The following is a 25,442-nucleotide window of genomic DNA, read 5'->3' as shown; positions in this document are numbered from 1 at the left end:
ATTATATTTTGTTTATTAGAGTTTTATTATATGTGACTATATAATTTAATTAGGTTTATGTTGTAACTGTTTTTTAACATCAGGGTTAAACTTTTTAGCATTAGGGTTTGCTGTTAAGTTCAAACCAATGCAAAAACAGTGTTTTAATAAAAAAATTAATAAAAAATTTTAATATCAGGGTTGATATTTTTTATTTTTTGTCACTACGGTTTTCTGTTTTTAACAATAGGGTTACATATTTTTTAGCATTAGTGTTTCAATTAACTTTAGGCCTTCCATGAATTCATTTTTAAGTTCAGAGTTTTGTATGGAAGGGGGTTATATTTAATAAGTTAAATACAAGTAGAAATTTGGGGTTAACTTTAGGGTTTTAATAATTTTTTTAGGCTTAGAAATGTTATTTTTTAACATCAGGGATGGATTGTTTTAATTATGAGTTACTGATTTTTAACATTAGGGTTTCAATTCTTAGGTTAAGAGTTTAGGGTTTTATTTGAGATGGGCTTACACTTGTAAATTTTAGATTAACAATACTACAGATTGAAAGGCTATGATTCTTTTAATCACCCTCTTTCTTCTTTTGACTATTTTTCTTTTAGAGTGTAGGTGCCTTATTTTCTCCTATGGGTATTATTTCCAAGGTTAGAATTTGTTTTTGGATTTTGTATCTTTTTACCTTCTTGTTCTTCTATTAATTTTTGTTGTTCTTGTATATAATTTGTGGTTCTATTTTTAAATTTTGTATTTGCTCCAGTGTCACTATAATTCATGCTTATGTTCTCATTTTACTTCATCTGTATCTTGTGATATTTCGTCTGAATTGTGTAATTTCCTTATACATTTGTAGTAGGTCATTATTCAGTTCCCCTAATTTCTGTTTAACTCTTTTGTATTTCCCTTCCTGTGATGGTGTTTCTATGCCCATTCTGTCTGTTGTCATCATCTCTTGATGTATAGTTGGTTTAAAATAATTTGCAATCTTATTTTTTTGTTTTTCCTCCTAATTTTCCTTTTTGATTCTTATTTAACCCTGTTTCCTCTTTGTTCTATCGTTTCTTCTTTTCTTGCATTTCCATTATTTGTCTTCCTTCTCTCATTTCTGTTTCGGGTGTTAGTATAGCCTCTTCACCCTTTTGCTTTTCTACTTCTTCCGATTCTCTGTCATTTCATGGTGTATAGTTGGGTTGAAATATCTCAATGTTTCGTTTTCTTTGCCTGTTTTGATTCCCGTATAATTGTTTTTCTTTGTCTTTTTGGTAAATATCGTTCCCCTTTAAATAATTCTGCAAACCAATCCTTTAATTGTTATTTATGGGTTTCCATTAGAGTTTGTAAGACTTGTGTTTAATGAAAAGAGTCTCTCTTGGCTTCTATTCCATATTATTTTTTTTCCTTTCTGAATTACTTTTGTGGTTAGTGTTCTTGTAAATTGTGTTTGTCTACTCTGGGAATTTGTCTATTTTTGTCTTTCAACTTTTGTTCCAATTTTGTCAATTTATTTGCTAATCCTTTAATTAAATCTCCTTGTTCTCTTGTATAATTCCTTTCTAGCCATTTTGTGGCTATCAACCAATATTGGTTCCATTCTGTTTCTGTTTTCTTTATCTATTTAATCTCTTTTTAAATTTTTTCTTTGTCTTACTCTAGTGTTTTGCGAGTATCTGTTATATTTATATCCCAATTTTAGCATTTGCCCTTATCAGTTCCTTAATTTGCTTTTGTGCATATGCTGGTATTATTAGGGACTTTGGGCTATTTATTTGCTTTTTAAATGTTATTGACACAATTCCTTTATAACCATTTTCCACTGTCTTTAAATGTATATTTTTACTTTTTCAGAAAATTCTGTTTTGCACTCGTGTTGCTATAATTTCCGTTTCCCCAAAACAGCTACGGTTATTATAAATCAGATTTTTTGAAAGAAGGACAATTTTTTTGGTCCATATCCCTTATTTCTGATACCTCTTTGTAAATTTCTGTTGTACTATTTAAAATTATTGTTCCTTCAGTTGATTTTTCTGTAATCTGCTAATTTTATGCAGTAGGTGTCCTTTCCTGTTCTTTATTTTTTGCATTTATTGTATTTGTATTTTATTTTGGGTATTTTAAAGAGGAGGGTGTAGAAAAGTTAGAAACAGAAGAAGTGTTTGCCAGACATCTTGCTTTGTTGCAATTCCTCAGTGGCCTTTTTTGCAGGAATTTAGAAAAGAAAGAAAAATATCCTTCATTTCTATTTTAAATGGTCTTTATCGTGTTATTAGTTGTCACAAGTTTATTTAATCTTAGGGAATATACACTCATGAAAAAGTTTGGGAACCCTCTTAATTCTTTGGATTTTTGATTCTCATTGGCTGAGCTTTCAAAGTAGTAACTTCCTTTTAACATCTGACATGCCTTATAGACACAGTAGTATTTCACTAGTGACATTAAGTTTATTGGATTAACAGAAAATATGCAATATGCATCATAACAAAATTAGACAGGTGCATACATTTGGGCACCCCAACAGAGATATGACATCAATACTTAGATTTGCAAAAGGAGGCACAACTAATAGCCTCTAGACGCTGTCCTCCTATAGCCTTTGACGAGTGTCTGGATTCTGGATGGAGGTATTTTTGGCCATTCTTCATACAAAATCTCTCCAGTTCACTTCAATTTGATGGACAGCCTGCTTCAAATCATCCCATAGATTCGATGATATTCAAGTCAGGGGACTGTGACATCCATTCCAGAACATTGTACTTCTCCCTCTTCACGAGTGCCTTTGCAGATTACCAACCGTGTTTTGGGTCATTGTCTTGTTAGAATATTCAACCCCTGCGTAACTTCAACTTTGTAACTGATGCTTGAACATTATCCTGAAGAATTTGTTAATATTTGGTTGAATTCATCTGACCCTTGACTTTAACAAGGGCCCCAGTCCCTGAGCTACACAGCCCCACAACATGATGGAACCTCCACCAAATTTGACAGTAGGTAGCAGGTGTTTTTCTTGGAATGCGGTGTTCTTCTGCCATGCAAAGTGCTTTTTGTTCTGACCAAATAACTCCATTTTTGTCTCACCAGTCCAAAGCACTTTGTTCCAAAATTAATCTGGCTTGTCTAAATGAGCAATTGCATATAATAAGCGACTGTTGTGTGAGTGCAGAAAGGGCTTCTTTCTCATTACTTTGTCATACAGATGTTTTGTGTAAACTGCACTGAATTGTAAAACGATGTACAGATACACCACCTGCAGCAAGATGTTCTTGCAGGTCTTTGGAGGTGATCTGTGGGTTGTCTAACCATTCTTACAATCTTGTGCATGTGCCGCTCGCCGCTCCTGTATTTTTCTTGGCCTGCCAGACCTGCTGGTTTAACAGCAACTGTGCCTGTGGCCTTCCATTTCCCCGTTTCCATTCCTTACAGTTCAAACCTCTGAGGTAGTTTTTTGTAGCCTTCCCCTAAACCATGAGACTGAACAATCTGTTTTTATATCTTTAGAGAATTGCTTTGAGGATCCCATGCTGTCACTCTTCAGAGGAGAATCAAAGGAAAGCACAACTTGTAATTGACCACCTTAAATACCTTCATATCTCATGATTGGACACACCTGTCTATGAAGTTCAAGGCTGAATGAGCTAATGCAACCAATTTGGTGTTACAAGTGGTCAGCATTGAGCAGTGACAGGCACTCAAATCAGCAAAATTACAAAGAGACTCACATTTTTGCACAGCCAGTTTTTCACATTTGATTTAATTTAATACAACTAAATATTGCTTCACTAAAAAACACCCCAGTACTCAGATATTCCTAGGAAATGACATACCACTGATCTTTTTTGTTGAAAGGAGAGTCAATTATTATGCAGGCTGAGGGGTTCCCAAACTTTCATATGATATTATGCAGGTTACTTAGAAGCAGAGGAGGCCCTTGCTGGTTAGGGTTTTTTAACTTTGGAATTTACTGTTTAAGGCCATTTCCTCCACGCTTGAACTTCACCGAGCAAATGCACTCTGTCCTAAACTTTTTTTTCAGCTTCTAATTTTTGATATTGTTTTCTTCTAATATTCTATTTCTTTCAATATTGAAGTCACAGAGCTCAGTTTTGCTTCCTCTCACTGTGGTGTCCTAATGCAGACTGAGATCTGCCTCATCTCTCCTCTCAGTAGGTCTGTATGTTGTTCTGATAGACTTGTCTCATATGTTCTTCTCTGTATTATATTTAGGATTCTGTTATTCTTTGACTTCGTATGTGTTAAAATTGAACAATTCTATTTTTTGACTTGTGTCTTAAAATTTAGAATTTTATTATTTCCAATCAATAAACATTCCTAAAATATTTGGTTATTTTCTTCTTTGGAGTTACTGGTTTTTTTTTTTTTTTGGTTTTTTTTAAAGCATATGTTTTGTTCATTCAAGTTATTATATGTGGTTCTATATAAATTTTATTAACTTTAGGTTTAATTATTTTCAAAATTGGGGTTCAATTATTTTTTGAATAAGGGGTTAACTGTTTTTACATTGATGTTCATTTCTAAGCCTAAAAAATTAACCCCAATGTTAAAAACAAACCAGTTATTTTTAACATTATGACATTGTTTTAACATTTGGGTTTCAAATCTTAAGTTTAGGCTTTCCATTAATTTTAAAGTTTAGAGTTTAATTTGAAATGGTTAGGCTTAGAGCCTGGGCTCTGGTGAAGTAACTTCTCATTTAGAATCTAAATATTATATAATTTTTTATTTGTCCTGGTACTGTATAAATAAGTAAACAAATTGTAGATACAAATAAAACTAGAATCTTAACCTTTTTTTTTTTTTTTTTTTAAATTTACACCATAAGCGATGTAGATATTTAATTCTGCAGTCCTTTCCTTTTCCTTCTTTAGTCATTGAGTTTTATTCCAGCCACCATGATATTCCAAACACAATTGGATGACGATTATTACATGAGAAATGCTAAAAGAGTTGAATGAATCTTCCTTTTTGAAGAGGAATTTTTTCTCTCCCACATATATTGATGTACAGTCCACACACTGCATAAACACAAATTTGCAGTCATTATATATGATTTTTTCCTTGATAAAATTGGAACAAATTTTTCTTCTTCCTAGTACATGAAACATGACCAAATATGTCTTTTTAAACATGTGTATATTTTCTATTAGCAGTAATTGGTCTAAAATTCTGTAAAGGTTGAAATTGTTGTTCAACATGAGTGCAGAATTCTTACTATTTGTTTCGCTTGGGAAGAAAATGTAAAAACCATGGGAATCTTTGTGAAAATCGAAGGATTTATGGAAAGTGTAGACTGTGGAACAAGAACACTAGAAGAAACAAACCTTTCAAAAACACGAAAATCTTCCCACCCAATGATTAAGTTTAGGCCTGGGACTTTTAAAAATCCTTCTCCCCCGAAGAATATTTAAGATTACAGCCGAAGTAGAAGTTCTCACATAAGAGCCCAGATAAGAATTCTAAATTCCAAATTTTGCACTACTTCTGTTTGTACCCCCACATAATTAAAATATAACTGCATAAAGTTTACATCTGCTAGGACAACATGGATTGTGAGAATCTTGGCTGGCAATCCACAATATCCAAAAAAAATGAACATTGTTTTTAATTAAAGGTGCGAGTGGAGAATCAGAATTCACCGGATCTACGATATTTGAAGGTGTGAAACAAAATGTGAGGCTACCACAGGAACTTGCGCCTGTCCAGTCCTTGACATTTCATATTTAATACTCTGTTTTAGAAAACCAATGTTTATTTTCCACAGTCAAAATGAAACTCTTGCTGTGGTGGGTTGGTGCCCTGCCTTGCGCCCTGTGTTGGCTGGAATTGGCTACAGCAGACCCCCGTGACCATGTGTTCGGATTCAGCGGGTTGCAAAATGGATGGATGGAATAGAAACTCAAGACAAACACAATAAGAAAACCGTTTGTTTCCAAAGCCCTATTAATCCACACACAAACTTGCAATAACGTCCTAGTTCCCATAACTCCCACTACTCGGCACCCCTTCTTAAATTAACAATATCCAATTAGAACCAAATAATTTAGCTCTATTCTTTATATATAAACTAATCTTGAACTACAAATGTATTTAACATTTTCAAATTGAACATAAAAACGTTAATACAGAACTTGGCTCATACAATATTAGATAGATGGTATGGTGTTCATCAGTTAAACCCCTTATTTAGGTTTATTCACCTTTCTGAATACAGTAATCCCTCCTCCATTGCAGGGGTTGCGTTCCAGAGCCACCCACGAAATAAGAAAATCTGCAAAGTAGAAACCATATGTTTATATGGTTATTTTTATATTGTCCTGCTTGGGTCACAGATTTTCACAGAAACACAGGAGGTTGTAGAGAGACAGGAACGTTATTCAAACACTGCAAACATTTGTCTCTTTTTCAAAAGTTTAAACTGTGCTCCATGACAAGACAGAGATGACAGTTCCATCTCACAATTAAAAGAATAAAACATATCTTCCTCTTCAAAGGAGTGCATGTCAGGAACAGAGAATGTCAGAAAGAGAGAGAAAAGCAAACACATCAATAGGGCTGTTTGGCTTTTAAGTATGCGAAGCACTGCGGCACAAAGCTGTTGAAGGCAGCAGCTCACACCCCCTCCGTCAGGAGCAGAGAAAGAAAGAGAGAGACAGAGAAAAACAAAATCGAAAATCAATACATGCCCTTCGTGCTTTTAAGTATGCGAAGCACCGTGCAGCATGTCGCTTCACAAAGCAGCTGCACAGAAGGTAGCAACGTGAAGATAATCTTTCAGCATTTTTAGATGAGCGTCCGTATCGTCTAGGTGTGCGAACAGCCCCCCTGCTCAATCCCCCTACGTCAGGATCAGAGAAACTCAGTGCGAGAGAGAAAAGTAAGTTGGGTAGCTTCTCAGCCATCTGCCAATAGCGTCCCTTGTATGAAATCAACTGGGCAAACCAACTGAGGAAGCATGTACAAGAAATTAAAAGACCCATTGTCCGCAGAAATCCGCGAACCAGCAAAAAGTCCACGATATATATTTAAATACGCTTACATATAAAATCTGCAATGGAGTGAAGCCGCGTAAGGCGAAGCGCGATACAGCAAGGGATTACTGTATAGAGGTTTTTCATGTTTTTTTGTATTGGAGAGGAAGTCAAAACATCTGAATCTGTAGAGGTAGAACATCTATTATTCTCACCAGCATTATCCTGGGAGAGTGGACCATCTGCTAACTGACAAAGGAGTAAAGGCCGTGAAGAAGGGGGATTAAAAGATTGTATAGCTGTAGATGATATCACAGTTTTATGTACTGACGTAACTCCCAAACCTAAACAGGAGAAATTCACTTCTATGCCAAAATGGGAGTAAATTAGTCCCCTAAACAAAGTCAAAGAAGAAGAAGCTATTTTGACATTTTGTTCAAGCATAACCGATGGATTTATGGAATGTTTACATAAGTTGTCAGTCACACCTTTATAAAATACAGTATCTCCCATATCACCATAACATTATCCAGATATATTAATGTATTAATTTTTCCTAAGGCTTGAGAGTTAGGTGAAGAGGGTTTAAGAAATGAAGGTAAAATTATTGACTTTATTCAGCATATCTTTTGGTGAAGCCGTTCTGTCTCCAACTTCCAGATGATGGAGGGCTTGTAGTAGTTAGACTTTCTCCACTTTAACTGGCCATAATGTTGAAGGGGTTAAATTTAGGGTTTGAGGAGTTGAAATACATAATAAAAGTTAGGGTTAAGTTAAGGGAGTAGGAAATAAATTAGGTTTATTAAAATTTAGAAAGCCACTAATGTAACGTTTGTCTAGCCGAATCCAGCACCAAATGTTTGGTTAGATTTACAAGTAACCCCAGTCGCAGATGCAGATTTGGTAAAGCATTAGAAATCTACACGATTACCCTAGTCACCGTTGTCAGATTTTAAGGCCTAGGAATATCACTCCTTTATCTGCCCCTGGATCAACCAGATCTTTGATCTCATTCTGTCCAGCCTGAATTGTTCTGGTACACAAAAAGTGCTTTCATTGAAAAAGTGATTTCTTATAAATAGTATCATAAGTGCTTAAGTTGTACAAAGTGTTAAGGATTTTCTGTATGAAAATAACTAGTTTCCTATACATAAACGAACTCAAACAGAAAATTTATATCAAAAATAAACTAAAAAGACATTCACATAAATATATTGTGTACACATTAAATGTTATCTGCAGTGGGCTGCCTTGTGTTGGCTAGGATTGGCTCCAGCAAATCCCCGTGACCCTGTGGGTAGAATACAACAGGTTGATGGATGGATTGATTAAATGTTAAATGTCTGAATAAAGATAAGATACCATACACCAAGAGCTCTGGAGCCTAAAATAAAATCCTAGTTTTAAAAACTTAAAAACCTTTAAAAAGGCTATAAAAAAAAAACCAGAAAAAGCCAAGAATAACAAATATTCTGACCAGAAAGTAGAACCTCATCAAACAAGAATTCTGTTCCTAACATTTAGATTTTATCAAATTTTCATCAGAGAAATAGAATGTCTAACTGCTCCCTAGAAGCCATTTTTATATCTCCCTACAGGTAATTAGGTCACAGGTGGTCTAACTAGGTCAAAAGGTCAGAGGTCAAAAAAAGTTTAAAAGAAACATTTAAAAGAACATTTAAAAGAAAGTTTATTCTGCTCCCTCTTGAAATACTTTATTCCCAAAAAGTTTTTGTTAAAAATAAATATTGAATTTTGATCTTTAAAATAACAATCCTTTATTATTAAAAAATAACCACCAAAAACTACAAAGTCTTTTTTTCTAAAATCAAGGTCAAAGGTCAGAAAGAAAGAAGAAAAATAGAAAACTAAAAATTGGGGTTGGTCAATTCTACTTAAAGAAGGGAGTGTTTCCAAAAGAACATTTCTAAAAAAACCTATGCTATCTAATGATGGATTATCTTCATAGTGTATTTATACTTTCTCCCCTATTTGATTTCATTCTACTGTTTAAAATCATAATTTTTTCATCAATTAGATTCCTTTGTTTTTAAGCGGTAGAATGCAATTCGGGAACCGGGTAAGGTTAGGCTTAGGGTAGTGGATGATGCCATAAAGGCACGCACTGGCACTCTTGGTTCCCTAATTAAACTATCATTATTTTTTAGCTCTATTCCACCACCCCCTAAAATATAAATTAATTCTTAAATAGTGAATCAAATTAATTTTTTTAAAAAAGTTTATAAGTAATCTTAATAAAATTAAAAATATTAATAACAATTAAATCCATATTAATAAAATTAATCATAAATAATTCTAAAAACTTGTTCACTTACTAAACATGTTTTTAATTACCCAAACCCTCTCCCTGATCATTTAAATCAATAAAGAAAAAGAGAAAGAAAAAAGAAAGAAAGAAAATAATCCCTAAAGTTCCTTTCCCAATTCCTCCCGTATTATTTTTCATTCAATCCCATTGGAACCAGGTATTCAAATCTCTAATCCATTTATTTTCTGCCTTTAATCTTCTCATTTTATTCCAATTAGTCTGCTGCTCCAGTCCAAACATTACTAATTTCACTTCTGCAAAGTGAAGGTATAGAATTGCTTTTTCCTTTTGGTTCTTAAACAGTCTGAGATGTTGAACGAATCTTAACCGTAAAGCATTTTTAGTTTTCCCTATATAAACCATCCCACAGATGGAGCACTGTATCCCATATATGCAATTTTTATTGTAAATTTGGAAATTTTGGAAAATGGGTCTTTCCTTCTTTGTCAGATTATTAAAGATAACTTTTTATCTGACAAATGAGATCCTCCATGCAGTGTTAGTCTTACGTTTTTTTTGTTGGGCATTTGGCATGAACTAAAATATCCTTTAAATTTTTATGTCTGCTAAATGCAATAATTAATTGATATCTTTGTAACGGCTTATGGGTGTCCTGCGTCGCCATAAAATGAGAACACAAGACACCTACGACCCTTTTTGCCTGGTTTGAGTAGGTTATGACAACTGGAAATTTTTGTTTATGATAAGTAAGGGCAGTCTGCTCCGTCTGTGGGATTCCTGTCCATGTTTGATTCCCCTCCCCAATTCCCTGTTCCTGATCCGGAGTTCCAAGATAGTCCTCCCCATCCTCCTGTTCATCATCGTTGTCCTCCTGGCTCTGCACTCCACCTAAAATTTTAACATGACCGGGTTTTACAGTTCGGAGTTTTTAAGATTAGGCTTGGATAGGGTTAGCCCATATCTCCCTACATTAGCTTCTAGGGTTATCGTCTGATTCAGATTTATATCGGTAATCGAATTCTTAACCTTAGGGCTATTTACCCCTAAGTTTTTAAGGTTAGAGTTGGGTAGGGTTGGCCCCTACCTATCTAATTCAGCGCCTAGGGTTAAACTCTGATCTAGATTTACATCACTGATGGAATTATTAACCTTCGGGCTGCCTACCCCTGGGCTTTTAGGGTTAGGGTTGAGTAGGGGCTGTTCCTCTATTCTACTATTCACCCCAAAGGTTAGGTCATCTGGGGTTAGATTCCTGCCGGGGGTTAATGTTTTAACATCAGGGCTATAAGTCAGTGGGTTTTTAAGATTAGGGTTAATTAGGACATCTTGTTGTTGTTCTTTAAATTTTTAAGTTTAGCGTGGTTCAGGGTTTGTTCATAATTTAAATCCATTTCTAAAATCGAATACACCTGATTGGTAAAGGAAAGTAACTCTCTAAATTTAGAGTCAGGAATCCACATGTTTGTCAAAAAAGGATTAACAAGACAATATGGATATGTTATAAATGTTTTGAATCATTAACTTGTATTTCTTTTTTCCAAGGTTAAGTCAAGGACGGGCAAGTCCTGTTTGGCCTGTTGAACAGTTTAGCTGCTCTCTCCAGTGATCCTGAATCTGATATGCCGTAGTTCCTTTCCAATGACTCCTGCTGTCTTCTAATTCTATGTCTGATGGAAAAATATAATGCATCCAGAAATAACAACATTCACAGGTTTATGGATGGCATGAATTTCCTCTTGGGATTAATAAAGTATCTATCTATCTATCTATCTATCTATCTATCTATCTATCTATCTATCTATCTATCTATCTATCTTCATACACAGAAGGCAGGAGAAGAAACGCCAGGGGTTTGCTGATGTGGTGTTCTGTGTTCTGTGCCACGGTGACAATGCTGGAGCAGACATGACAAGACCTCAGCAGACAACTCAACGTGGACTTCATACTTTTGTATATTTTGTCCATTCAAAGCACCAAAGATACACTCAAAGAGGATGAAGACAAAGACCACCAAGAACATAATCTCATGTTTCTGACTACCGACCGGACCACACTGATCACCTGCTGACCACTGCTGATGGTCCAAGTGGCCCACATGCGGTGACTTCCCTGTCCAGTGTGACTTTGTGGTGTCTTCTGTCACCTCGTCACACTGAAAGACCTCAACATTTAACTGTCTAAAGATCCAAGGAAGCCAAAGCCTCCTGTGACGCTGCTCTACCATAAAGTGACAACAAGAGGAGGCTCCAGTGACACGACTGTCATTATCAACATGTTGTCATTGGGAATGTGACACCACAGACACGGCAATGAAAACACAAAACCTGAAAACTGAAATATGCGGTGAACAAAACGTGTGGCTGAGGGTCTGACTGCATTAAAAATTGTTGTTAAAATTATAATCAAACTTAGATTGTGTGACTCAAATGGACCTTAATGCTAAAATGAACAGAAAACAAGAAGAGCACTGAAGGATTTGGTCACTTTCTGATTCTATTCATGACCACCAGAGGGCGCCATTTATACATATTGATTTTATTTTTATTTTTTTATATCTTTAAATAGATACTTATGGAAAAATCAGCACATGTCATCAACAATAAAGACATTCCCATAATGCTGTGCTTTTGAACTGAAGACCCGCCTTTGGCTGTTCTTATATCATAAACTTTTGGCATTAAATTTTCAGCATCACAACAAACTACATGGGATTAGTAAAATATTCAAAAATCATTTCTGTGTTCGGATTCAGTGGGTTGGAAAATGGATGGATGGATGGATGGATGGATGGTGGTTAACAGGAACAACTGCATGACGTTACATGTAACGGTGCATTTGGATGGGCTTCCTCAAAGTCACACCTTGGCCGTATCACCTGTCACGCTTTGTTCTGCTGCTCATCATTTTCTTTATCACCTTTTTACTTTCTGGATGTAATAATCCAACATACAGTAACTTTTTTATTAAATTGTGTACAACCTGACAGCTTCTTCTTGCAAAATATTCTCCTCATCGTATTGGAAGCAAGAAAGGAGAAGATGAGCAAACATTCAAGTTCAGGTTTACTAACAAGTGTGCAGATTACAGGAAACTCTGACTTGTCTGCTTGACAAACATGAAACATCACGTTTACAGTTTCATTAACATGTAAGAAAGTCAAAGATACAAACAGTAAGACCCCCGACATGTGTGTGGTGTTGTGTGCAAACGAGAGCAGTGACTGTGATTAGTGAGAGGAAGAGCATGAAGATCACGCTGATGACACGAGTTTATCTACAACTCCAAAGTCACTCAGCAAATCTTCATCAGTGACGTCAACATTCATATTTATTAGTAGTAGTAGTAGTGGTCATAGTACTATTATTATTGTTATGTCAGAGGGGGACATTTTTGTACATTGGGTCATTCCATTTCCATGTAAACATTTATAACCCAGCAGATGAACAGGCAATAGGCTCCCATTGTTTGGACTGAGGCAAGAAGTTAAAAGGCAAATTTCCTGGGTTATCCTGTTACTGATTACTGTCATGGCTGTCTACAGGATATCGGTATTTGCTGTCTTGCAAAAGAATCACCGTTTTGAAGTTTTAACTGCTTAAACATACAAACAATATAACATCAGTTGACAGGAAGGGGAAACAGTGCAGTGTCAACATTGTATATGGTGGGGATGGTACGCTGCTGACCTTGACTCAGGACGTTGTGGGTCGGTGGGGGGAGTACTTCGAAGACCTCCTCAATCCCATTAACATGCCTTCCAATGATGAAGCAGAGCCTGGAGATTCAGAAGTGGGCTCCCCCATCTCTGGGACTGAGGTCACCGAGGTGGTCAAAAAACTCCTTGGTGGCAGGGCCCCGGGGGTGGATGAGATATGCCCGGAGTTCCTTAAGGCTCTGGATGTTGTAGGACTGTCTTGGTTGACACACCTCTGCAACATCGCATGGACATCAGGGACAGTGCCTCTGGATTGGCAGACCGGGGTGGTAGTCCCCCTCTTTAAGAAGGGGGATCGGAGGATGTGTTCCAACTACAGAGGGATCACACTCCTCAACCTCCCTGGAAAAGTCTATTCAGGGGTCCTGGAGAGGAGGGTCCGTCGGATAGTCGAGCCTCGGATTCAGGAGGAACAGTGTGGTTTTCGTCCTGGTCGCGGAACAGTGGACCAGCTCTACACCCTTAGCAGGGTCCTGGAGGGTGCATGGGAGTTTGCCCAACCAGTCTACATATGTTTTGTGGACTTAGAAAAGGCATTCGACCGTGTCCCTCGGGGAATCCTGTGGGGGGTACTCCGAGAGTATGGGGTACTGATAAGGGCTGTTCGGTCCCTGTACGATCGGTGCCAGAGCTTGGTCCGCATTGCCGGCAGTAAGTCGAACCCATTTCCAGTGAGAGTTGGACTCCACCAGGGCTGCCCTTTGTCACCGATTCTGTTCATAACTTTTATGGACAGAATTTCTAGGCACAGCCAGGGCGTTGACAGGGTCCGGTTTGGTGGGCTCAGGATTGGGTCACTGCTTTTTGCGGATGATGTTGTCCTGTTTGCTTCATCAGGCCGTGATCTTCAGCTCTCTCTGGATCGGTTCACAGCCGAGTGTGAAGCGGCTGGGATGAGAATCAGCACCTCCAAATCTGAGACCATGGTCCTCAACCGGAAAAGGGTGGAGTGCCCTCTCAGGGTTGGTAGCGAGATCCTGCCCCAAGTGGAGGAGTTCAAGTATCTCGGGGTCTTGTTCACGAGCGAGGGAAGAATGGAGCGTGAGATCGACAGGCGGATCGGTGCGGCATCCGCAGTAATGCGGGCGCTGCATCGGTCTGTCGTGTTGAAAAAGGAGCTGAGCCGCAAGGCGAAGCTCTCAATTTACCAGTCGATCTATGTTCCTACCCTCACCTATGGTCATGAGCTATGGGTAGTGACCGAAAGAACGAGATCGCGAATACAAGCGGCTGAAATGAGTTTCCTCCGCAGGGTTTCTGGGCTTTCCCTTAAAGATAGGGTGAGAAGCTCAGTCATCCGGGAGGGGCTCAGAGTAGACCCGCTGCTCCTCCGCATCGAGAGGAGTCAGACGAGGTGGCTCGGGCATCTGTGTCAGGATGCCTCCTGGACGCCTCCCTGGTGAGGTGTTCCGGGCACGTCTAACCGGGAGGAGGCCCCGGGGAAGACCCAGGACACGTTGGAGGGACTATGTCTCTCGACTGGCCTGGGAACGCCTTGGGATTCTCCTGGAAGAGCTAGAAGAAGTGGCCGGGGAGAGGGAAGTCTGGGCATCTCTGCTCAAGCTGCTGCCCCCGGATAAGCGGGAGACAATGGATGGATGGACAATATAACATTGTGATAACAGAAGTGCTCTTTCCTTGGAGAATGTTTGTATTTACCTGACTTGGAAATTAACATGTCTGACAATATTGATTTCTAATCAGCAGATCTGTACTCATTAATGGTTGGTAACAATACATTTTTGTTAACTTGTGCTTTCATTAATTGTTAAACCCAGGAAATTTAGATGTGCCATTGTTTAAACCGATTGTCCAGAACTGACAACGGCAGGGACTGAAGGAGATTTAAACTCCTGGGCAGGAGAAGGCAGAGGAGGGACGGTCCACTGAGAACGCTGCCAAGACGCTCGGACAGAGCACAGGGGCTCGTAGGCAGACGAGGGTACCTGGCTGGCACGACGTGAGGCACAAGGACTGCAACACTTACTTCCAGAGAGGACGAGACAGCTCCACAAGGGGATGCCAGTTGTGGGTCCAGCGAGAGAGGGAAGCCGCATGCAAGGACCAAACAAAGCAGGCAGACGAGAAATGAGGCGTGCCAAGGTCACAGCAACACAAGGAGCCCAGAGTGGAAAAAAAAGGAACGACGAAGAGACGCTGACAGGGATTCACCAATTTGACAAAACTTCTGTTGGGAAACGAGTGTCCGGTGAACAGAGTGCATCCGTGGACAGTTGAACGATGAAGTGCTGGGGTAACACAGTGCGCAAACTGGACTCTGCACCAATAAAGGTTGTATCCTCCAATTCTTGTTTTTAACAGACTTTTAGAGTGTGGACTGTATGCTTTCCTTTTTAAAAAAAAAGGAATTTCGTACCTGATATTGTTAGATTTTTTTGTTATGTTCAGTTATATCTTTTTAATTTACTATATTGTCTTGGGTAATAGAAGTTACTGTTGCTTTTCCTGAAATTACTGTTGTGTCTTTCATTGTGTGTTTACTCACCGCCCAATTTAAAGAACCCTGTGTGATATTATCAGTAAATCTCAAGAGATCCCAGTCTCTTAATAAAACTGGGTGGCGTAGTCGGATATTTTAATGGTGTCTAAGTTAGATTACCTGTGAGTGTGAACAGACACCTGTCACAATTATTATTATTATTATTATTAAAGCCCCCAAGTGGCCCAGTGTCTCACAACTCCTAACATCAAATCCCAGCATGCTCAGCGTCTCTGAGCAGTTAGTGTGTACTCCTTGTGTCCACTTGACTTTTCTCCCAGTTCTCCCAGTCACACATCCCCTGGTAACTGGTAACACCAGACAAACACATTTGCAGCTCTGTGCCTGACTCTGTTTGAGTTCATTTATAAATTACAGACAAAGTGGTGTTTTTGAGTCTCACATACGCCTTCACACTCAAATGTACAATAAATAAACTGATTCAGACGAGGACTGGATTGAGTCTATGTTTGAGTTACATGTTATAGTTACATTTGATGACCACAAATTTGCCATTTTTAAAATGCACTGATTTGTTTGAAGTCGTCCATTTTTTAATTCTGTTTCTCCAGTTCTTTTGTCACGTCTAGCACTCTGTTCATGAATTAAACTTATTATTGTCATTTCTGTAACACACTCCGACTCTACCACTGCAGCAGACCACCTGTGTGTGTCACTGAAATAAGTCCATGACAAACATTTTAATCCAAAGGGACTTACAAATCTTGGCTGCCCTGTTGACTTACCTCATAAAATGGCCTCTGCTAAGTTGAATAATTCAAATTCAACTCTTCATCAGTTCTTCATTATTTGCTTTTATGATGACAACACGACTCTAATAAGTTTATTATCCGAGTGGATGACAAGGGTCAAATAATGTGGACCCCCATTCATGTCAGTCATGTCTGTGAATGCCAAGTCTGCTGGAGTTTCAGGACTGTGAGATGGACCCTCAGAGAAGTTCACGAGAAGCCATTTTATTACAGAGGACACCTCACTGATGTCAATGATTTATTTTTGTAATTCCTGCCTTTCTTTATTTTCATTTCTGTTTTATTTCATTTCATCACAAACTCATCTCAGTGTTGATGAACTTCTCAGCAGACTTACAGTGTTGTGTATTTCAGTCCATGTTTAACAATCTATACTAATTAATAAAAGGCAAAGCCCCCACTGACTGACTGACTGACTGACTGACTGACTGACTCATCACTAATTCTGCAACTTCCCGTGTAGGTGGAAGGCTGAAATTTGGCAGGCTGATTCCTTACAGCTTACTTACAAAAGTTAGGCAGGTTTCATTTCGAAATTCAACGCGTAATGGTCATAACTGGAACCTCTTTTCTCACAATATACTGTAATGGACGGCAGCTCGATGGCCGTGGGAGGAGGAGTTGAGTGTCACGTCATCACGCCTCCCACGTAATCACGTGAAAAGACTGTGAACGAAGTAGGAAGAAATGAAGGAGGAGCCGCAAACAGCGAAGAACAAAAAATTCATTAAACAATTGAGAAGGGAGCGAAACAATAAGAAGCGAGCGAGTAAAGCATACAAGCATCTTCATAAGGGAAACAAAGCACGGTGTAACACGTAAGTTTAAATTAAGTTTATAGAAACGCTTCCGCTGCGGATTGCAATAACATATTCGCGAGATAAAAGTTTAATGAGAAGACACGAGGTAGAAATGAACCACACGCCGTAGCGCAACATTAGGGGCTTCACCTCTGGCGCTGACGTTCGAGATTCGATTCCCGAGAGCGGATGCAGTGAGTGTGTACGCCTGATGAGTCCAGAATTAGGGAGAAACACGTGTCGCATACTCTTTGCATTATTTGAAAGTAAACTATTAAAACCATTCTATGATCTGCTTCTCGCAACTGAAAGAAGGCACATGGTGGATGTTAGCCGACTTGCTGACCGCAACGTTAGGGGCTTCAACTCTGGCGCCGCAAACAGCGAAGAACAAAAAATTCATTAAACAATTGAGAAGGGAGCGAAACAATAAGAAGCGAGCGAGTGAAGCATACAAGCATCTTCATAAGGGAAAAAAGCACGGTGTAAGACGTAAGTTTAAATTAAGTTTATAGGAAACACTCCCGCTGCGGATTGCAATAACATATTCGCGAGATAAAAGTTTAATGAGAAGACACGAGGTATAAACGAACCACACGCCATAGCACAACGTTAGGGGCTTCACCTGTGGCGCTGACGATAGAGATTCGATTCCGGAGAGGGGATGCAGTGAGTGTGTACGCCTGATGAGCCCAGAATTAGGGAGAAACACATGTCGCATACTCTTTGCATTATTTGAAAGTAAACTATTAAAACCATTCTATGATCTGCTTCTGGGAACACAAAGAGGGCACGTGGCGGACGTAATGCGACTTGCTGACAAACCACAAGCGTGACCTGGCAGGTAACCACCCATACAATCAGATTGTGATTCAGAGAACGAATGCCATGAATGTAATTACCACGATCTACATACTGTCAAATAAACGAAACACACGCCGTAGCGCGACAGCTGTGAAAAGGGAGCTTCACAAAAAAACAGATCCTTAACAAATTGTTATTGGTATATTTTCGATCCGTTTAAAAAGGTTTTCTTTTCTTCTTAATAAAAAATTAAAAGCCGCAACGAAGCACGAGAATTTGGCTATATATATCTGCTTCTCGCAATTAAAAGAGGGCACGTAGCGGATGTTAGACGACCATGCATAAGCGTTACCTGCCAGGTAACCACCCATACAATCAGATTGTGATTCAGACTAGGAATGCAATGAATGTAATTACCCCGATCTACATACAAGGCGAAAGTCTTGCAACATTCAAAGATGATGGTTTGGGATAAGTACACCATGGAACATAAAAGAGCTTATGAAGCCTTGAACCGAAAAAAGCAAGATCTCAGAGATCGTAAAAAAAAAAAAAAGGAGGTAATGTCGTTTTACTCGCTGTAGATTTTAGTCAAACATTACCAGTTATTCCACGAGGGAGACAAGCAGATGAACTCAACGCGTGTTTAAAATCCATGCTTCTCCCACGGTCAGTTATATGTCACGTGTTCTCGGGTAGGTACACCAAAAAATGTATACATTTAAGCATGTAATGGGCAAACAAAAAATGAGGTATACCCGAAGGCACTGCAGTAGTACTCAATGTAAGTTTACTTCTTAAATGTTAATGTTTTACTGTTTAATAATTTATACGCTTCTTATATGTTGTTCAAATTCTTTTATCAAAATACCAGTGACAGCGCAATGCACGATAACATGGAGTGAATACACCATACGCATCCGCCCACGGCCGCCCTGGTGTGCGCAGATAGGAGTTGATTCTACAATAAAATAAAATAAAGATAAAAAGAGTAATACAATCATCACCCATAAAGCGGATAGCAGATGTGATGTACTATATGTGTACCAGATTTCAAGTCAATAGTTGAAACGGTTTGCGAGCTACAGGTGATTTAAAATCCTGGACAGACAAACGAATAGCCACAGTAGCAAATTATAGAAGAAGATTTTACTGTTTAATAATTTATATTTATATGAAATGTGCTTCTTATATATTACTTCATATTCTCATATGATAATGATGTTAATGTTGTTTATATTGATTTCTATGTTATTGTAAGTGCATGTATGTGTGTATATGTATGTATGTATGTATGTATGTATGTATGTGTATATATATATATATATATATATATATATATATATATATATATATATAAAATATATGTGTATATGTATATATAATATATGTATATATATATGTAATATAGATCTGTATATGTCTGTATATGTATATATATATATATATATATATATATATATATATATAATATATGTGTATATGTGTATATATATATATATATATAATACAGCAACACTCATAACAATGCCAACACAATTACATTGACAATCATGTTACATTATTTTTAAAATGTTTCCTTTACTTTTTCATAACCTCTTTAACACACTACTTCTCCGCTGCGAAGCGCGGGTATTTTGCTAGTAGAAGTATGTAACGCTAGATAGGAATTCATGTTTGTCTGACTGGTGGTCTCGTAGTAGCACACTGATTGGTGGTCCGGCCTTCAGCTCTGGTGTCGTAGGTTGGTTCTTATCCGTGTTGCCCCCTCTACATTTGCTCAGTCCCTGTGACCCTGAATTAGATAAGCGAGTTACAAAACGGATGGTGGTCTCAATATTCAGCTTCTCAGATTTCTTCTGCTCAGATCACACTCTTCATGTCCTCTCAGTCTTTTAATGTCACAAAGTGGGCACCTCAGGGTCATCAGGACTGACCACCAGCAAGTGATGTCACACAAAGACTGAAGAACACCAATCCAGTACTGTGGAGAACATAACCATCTTTGTTGAATTCCTCTTTGAATGTCAAATTAAAGACGCACACTCAGGATTTCTGTTCATTCTCAGACCCTCAGATCAAATTATAAAGATTCACATTTGATTATGGTGCCGACGCTTTGATCCGACGCCATTTAAAAATCCCAAGTGTTCAGTCCTGATGTCTCATTAAACACAGAAATCCTGAAAATGAAAATCAGACGAGCAGCAAACAGCAGGACACCTCAGGGGGGCTTTGAGTTCGGTGGTCTGAATGTTAAAGAAAGTCTCCATCGGCTTTGTGCTGCTCTGACCTGACACAGAGATGGACAGACGACATTAATACTGAGGGGTCAGTGTGTGCGCAGGGGGCAGATGACCAGAGGGGCCGCGTTTTTACCACCGTCATTAAGTTCAGGACAGAAGTACGGATAGAGGGGCTCAGTGAAGGAGTCTGTGAAGGTGTACAGGTGAGAGCGGGACTGGGCATTGTAAAAGGAGACCTGACCTTCATCATAGTCCAGAAAGACCCCCACTGTCTGGGGCTTCACTCTCAGGGGGAGGTGGAGAGGACAGTCAGTGTTAGCCGCGTACTCGTTCTCATTCCTCAGGCACACAGTCCAGTATCCATTATATGGGCTCAGTGTAATCCCCTCCTTCCTGTTGACCGACTCTCTGGCGACTCATAAAGTCCACTTAGTCTTCCCCCCGACCTCCACCTCCAAGTAGTGTCTCCCTGACGTGAATCCTTCTCTGGCCAGGACAATAACAATGTGGCCAAACCTCTTTGGACTGTCCATCACTCTCTGTCGTGTGTCTGTCTGTCTCACTTCTTTCCCGTCTTCAGACACAATGAGATATGGATCTGCAGTCTCAGGGTCAAAAGTGACATCAGCTTAGGAGAAGAAAGCAGAAAAGAGGAAGACGTCAGGAAATCAGGGGACTTGAGGAAGACAACAACACATTTACACTCCTTGAAGGACCTGAACATTAAAAAGACAAAGACGTCAAACAGTTCGTGTTCAGTTCTCACCTTTGAGTTTTTATTTTTACAAACCAAAGCCCACCAAGCCCCTCATATGTCTATTTGTGTCACTGCTCGGCCCCCCTGTGTAGTCTCACCTCTGACCTCCTCCACTCCGCCTGTCTGCCATTTTATCTTCATTTAACTCTAAAGAGCCTGATCACCACGCTGTGACCTCAACAGCACAAGAACTGTGACATTTTAATAAAAGACGAATCACACAGCGAGGATTTGTTAAAGACACAAACAAGAAGACCACCAGTGAGGCCTGGCACTCGTTCACAGACTCACCAGCAGCTCTCAGACTTGTCGTCACTAACCTGAGGGTCTCATGTCCCCCCTGGCCTGTTGTCCTCCTGTTCCTGTCATTCCTGTCCACTTTGATTCATTTTGTGCTGCTCTTCTCTGCTCTGTCGGTCATTCTGTCACTTTTCTCGTCCTTACACTGCGTTTGTGGCCTTTTATTTAGCAGACCCCCCATTTTATGTTTCTCAGTTCCTTGTCAGAAGTGACAACGGGGGGCACTGAATTTATGACACTGACTCTAACAACACAAGATGGCCGCCTGTCAGTGATGAGGATGAACTCAAATACACAAGTGTCACAAGTCATCAGTCAGCAGGGACACCGTGTGACCGGTCAGTACAGGTGAGGGGGGCTTTAATAAGGAGAGGGGGGCCGAGAGGACATACAAGGTGACAACAAAGGACAGGACAGCAGTACAAAACACAAAGTGGCACTAAAGAGGGGACAGCACTGGACACTGAGGGGCCTGAGAATGGACAGCGGGCCCTGTGAGGACTCAGCAGCACTCAGTTTACTTTAAAAAGTGCAAACGTTGTGAGTGAAAACCTCAAGTGTGTCCTCAGTGTTGTCATCTCACAAATACTTCAACATCGACATGCTGGAAATGTAGGAAATTCATGGTGGGCCTGAGAAAGGGTCTGCACTGAAACACAAGAGGGTCCTAAGTGACAGAAGGGATATCATGGAGTCTTTAAGTAGCAGGATTAGTGACAATGACACGCAGTGCTAATCGGTACGAGACCACCGAATCAAAATGACCTTCTGAGAATAAAGTCTACAAGACAAACTAGTGTCCTTTGTACCGAGGAAGACATCTGAGGAGTTCTGTCTGCACGAGGAGGGTCCGGTCTTTAGTTCTGTCTTTACTGACTTGTCTGATGTTCTTGGAACACAAAATAAAGTAATGTCCGCCTGCCAAGGAGAATCCAACTATTAATGACAGAGGATTATTTAGGGAACTTCATAGGAATAAGATAACTAGCGATATTCAAAGAGACCACCAGGGGGCAGTAGAGGCTGAGGTCTTCCTGTTCCTTAACTAGCAGCTCATCTGCCTTTAAACACACAGAACAAGCAGCCATCCATTGTCATAACCTGCTTATCCAGGGCAGAGTCAAGGGGCTGATGGAGCCGATCACAGCAGACATCAGGGCAAGGCAGGTGCAACCCATGGACGGGACGCCAGTCCATCAACGGGCAAACACTCAGACACACATCAGGGCTAACTGAGCGTCACCGGACCACCTGACCTGCATGTCTTTGAAGCACACGGAGGAGACCCACACAGTCACAGGCAAAACATGCAAACTCCACACAAGGAGCCCCCAGGATGTGAACCCCAGTGTCCTTACTGAGAGACAGCAGCGCTACCACTGTGTCACCATGTCACCCACACAGAGGGACCTCAGCCATTAACTCAGACCTGGGGGACAGTCACAGAGCTCACAAGGTGCTGCTTCTCATGGTCATGAAGGTGACACATTTAACATGAAGACACAAAGACTATGACACAGAAAATGAGAATTTCATCCTAAGGTCACGACTGGCTTATCAACCGTACCTGCTGAGCTGCATATTCTCCTCCATTCTGTAAAATAATAAATAAAGAAATAAACTTAATGAGTCCAATAAAGAGTGAGACTTGAGAGACACCCAGAGACCCCCAGTTCAAATATCGTACCTGCATTTGTGACGCGTTGTGACTTTTCTGTAGAAGAAGAGAGCTGCGTTACTGAGTGAATAATCAGGTGGGTCAACTTAAAACATCATCTCTTCAGTTCTCACTCATAACTTTCATTTACTTTCATTTTCCTCTTCTGAAGTCTTAAAATATCTTTACATTTCAAGTGTCCTTTCATAAAGACCCCTTATAATAGACAGCAGAACAATGGACATGACAATAGCTGGAGTGCCAAACACAGACTGAAAATGGATTTGCAGAATTAACAGCCTACTGGCCTTTGGCTTTGAATCTGCGTGACGTCTGATGAAGAAGGAACAGAATTATTGATGTTTATTAGGAGTGGAGGTCCTAGCAGTGAGACTTCTGACCGTGTTCTGGTGACCACAGAAATGAACGCTGCAGGTGTAAATCAGTGTGACTGCAATACAATAAGACACGTGCCAGAAGACCCTCGTCTTTACCAGTTTGTCTCCTACTTATGGCCTTGCTATTTGTCTTCTGCATTGTCAGTTCAAATGGCTCCTCAGTGCCAACTGTCTGAGTGTCGGTGACCAGAAACAAACTGCTGTGTGAACTGAGAAACCAGAGTGACAGTGGAGGACTGAATCTCTATCAGGTGACATGTGATGCCCACTTCACAGGGTCCTGTTCACTCTTAGGGGTTTACAGTTAAAACCACCAATGTGGTGAATCCAAATGTGAGGACAGAAATCCAAATGTTTAATAATCAGACTGAGTGGAACAGACGGAGCTTTAGAATAAAAACAACAGCAAACAAAGGATAAGGAGGACTCGTGTGTTGTGTCCAGTACTACTGAGGTAGGGTCTGAGCCCCAGGACCCTCAAACTGCATTAATCTGATAGATGGACCAACGATAAGAAGAGTGGACTAAAATAAAAGAAGAAGATGAGAAGAAAACACAAGGTGGCACCTTACTGAGTGGGCGTAAATAAGATAGGAGAGGACAGCACAGTGGGCACCTCAGGGTGAGAGGAGGACAGTGTGTGTGTGTGTAAGCTAAGAACGTTCAAACAGTTATTATCAAATCCTGATTAATCCTGATTGATTTCCAGCACTAATGTTTCACGTTCTTATTGTATCCCTTGAATTACTAAACTCTCTCCCTCCATTTAAATCTTGAACAGTTTTATTTTGCATTTTAATACAAAGAAGAAAAATCTTTTCTTACCAATTTCCTTGTGCAGGAACCATATAGGAAGGAATCCAACTGTGGACAAAAAGAGAAGAACAAAGTGAACATCAGAGAGGTGTGAAAGAACCAGGGGGCAAGTGGGAACACAATACAGTCCCGGGTTCAAACAAAGGATGATTTATTACCCACAATACCTCAGTATAATCACAAAAGCTCCCGTTATCGCTCCACAATCACTTCTCTCCTTTCACCACACAGACCTCCTCCAGTTGAGTGTTGCTCATCTTCCTCACAGCTCTGACCTGCCTGGACAAGAGAGTGCAGCCCCATTTATTGAGGACCCGGGAATACTTCCAGTGCCAGGACTGTCACTTGTTGGAAGTACTTCCGGGTCATATGGAAATCCAATATAACAGGCAGTGCATCTCCCTGCAGCGCCCTCTTGCGGCATCCATGGACCCTAGCAGGGCTGTGCTGCTGGATTACAACTCCCAGCATCCCGTGCTCGTTCCTAAATGTGTAATAAACACCCCTCAGAGACAGTCCTTCCTTGCCCTCTTTTATCCCAACCAGAAAAGGTGTTAAGCATATGTCCAGTTGGGACGCCTGTCAATTTGTATGGGGCTTCAAGCCCGGGTAAAAAATTGTCCCCTTTGGCTGTGATATCCATCCATCCATTAGGGAAGCCTTGACTGGGTGTGACATTTTGGCCGGGATGCCTATCTGTTCACTCGGGGCCTCCAGTCTGAGTAAGGGATCTTCCCAACTCCTTGCTGCAATGCCTGTCCATCCCATGTGCCACCTACAGAGGAAACGTGGGGCTGACAACACCAGTCTTTCCATTTGTGTCTTGACCTGCCAACAGGCATGCCTCAGGGGAATATTTATATATGTATCTATAGTAAATGTCATAAAGCATGGAGCAGCATCGCAGTTGGAATGAAGGCTGATCCTTTGCCAAGCAGGGAGGCTGTAATAAAAGGATGTGCAAACTGGCCAGGATGGCTTTCGGTTCTTGTCTGGATGGGGTGGAGATTTAAGAGATGGACTGGATGAATTTTTATATCAAGGACAATATGGCCTCCAGAACAAGAGATGACAGTGTTCCTCTGGCTCACTCCCTGTTTTAACACCCACATGGTTTCCTAGGACTTGTAATTCAGAAGATCAACCCTCACCGGGTTTATGTGTGCCACCATAGGCCACTTCCAGAGAAGAACCTGCCTGTTTTATGCAACATCTATATGGCCCAGAAGTTTTTCCAGAATGCAATGGCATGACACCAGAAGTACACCTGGATCCAACATAAACAAACATCTCCCTTCACTCGGAGAGTCAGAGTCAGGAGAAAGAGGACGACCCTCACTAAGAAGAAGCAGAAGGAGATGACACAGTGCTTACGAGGGTTGTCTGGGTTCCGCGCGCAATTTTATCGTTTG

The 25,442-nt window shown here is 39.9% G+C and overlaps 1 protein-coding gene and 1 pseudogene across 1 annotated transcript in view; one reads left to right on the top strand and one right to left on the bottom strand.

The window, feature by feature from the left end:
- The window catches only part of LOC127526733 (trace amine-associated receptor 13c-like), a 430,516-nt gene that overhangs the window by 158,635 nt on the left and 246,439 nt on the right, over window positions 1–25,442 (top strand). The gene's annotated exons all lie outside the window — the stretch shown is intronic.
- LOC114643024 (butyrophilin subfamily 1 member A1-like) overlaps window positions 19,733–25,442 on the bottom strand; it is a 70,897-nt pseudogene continuing 65,187 nt past the window's right edge.

Source organism: Erpetoichthys calabaricus, chromosome 2 (assembly GCF_900747795.2).
Source record: "Erpetoichthys calabaricus chromosome 2, fErpCal1.3, whole genome shotgun sequence".
NCBI classification, from domain to species: domain Eukaryota; kingdom Metazoa; phylum Chordata; class Cladistia; order Polypteriformes; family Polypteridae; genus Erpetoichthys; species Erpetoichthys calabaricus.
The sequence above is the reverse complement of the archived record's forward strand: the minus strand, read 5'-3'. Positions and strand labels throughout refer to the sequence as shown.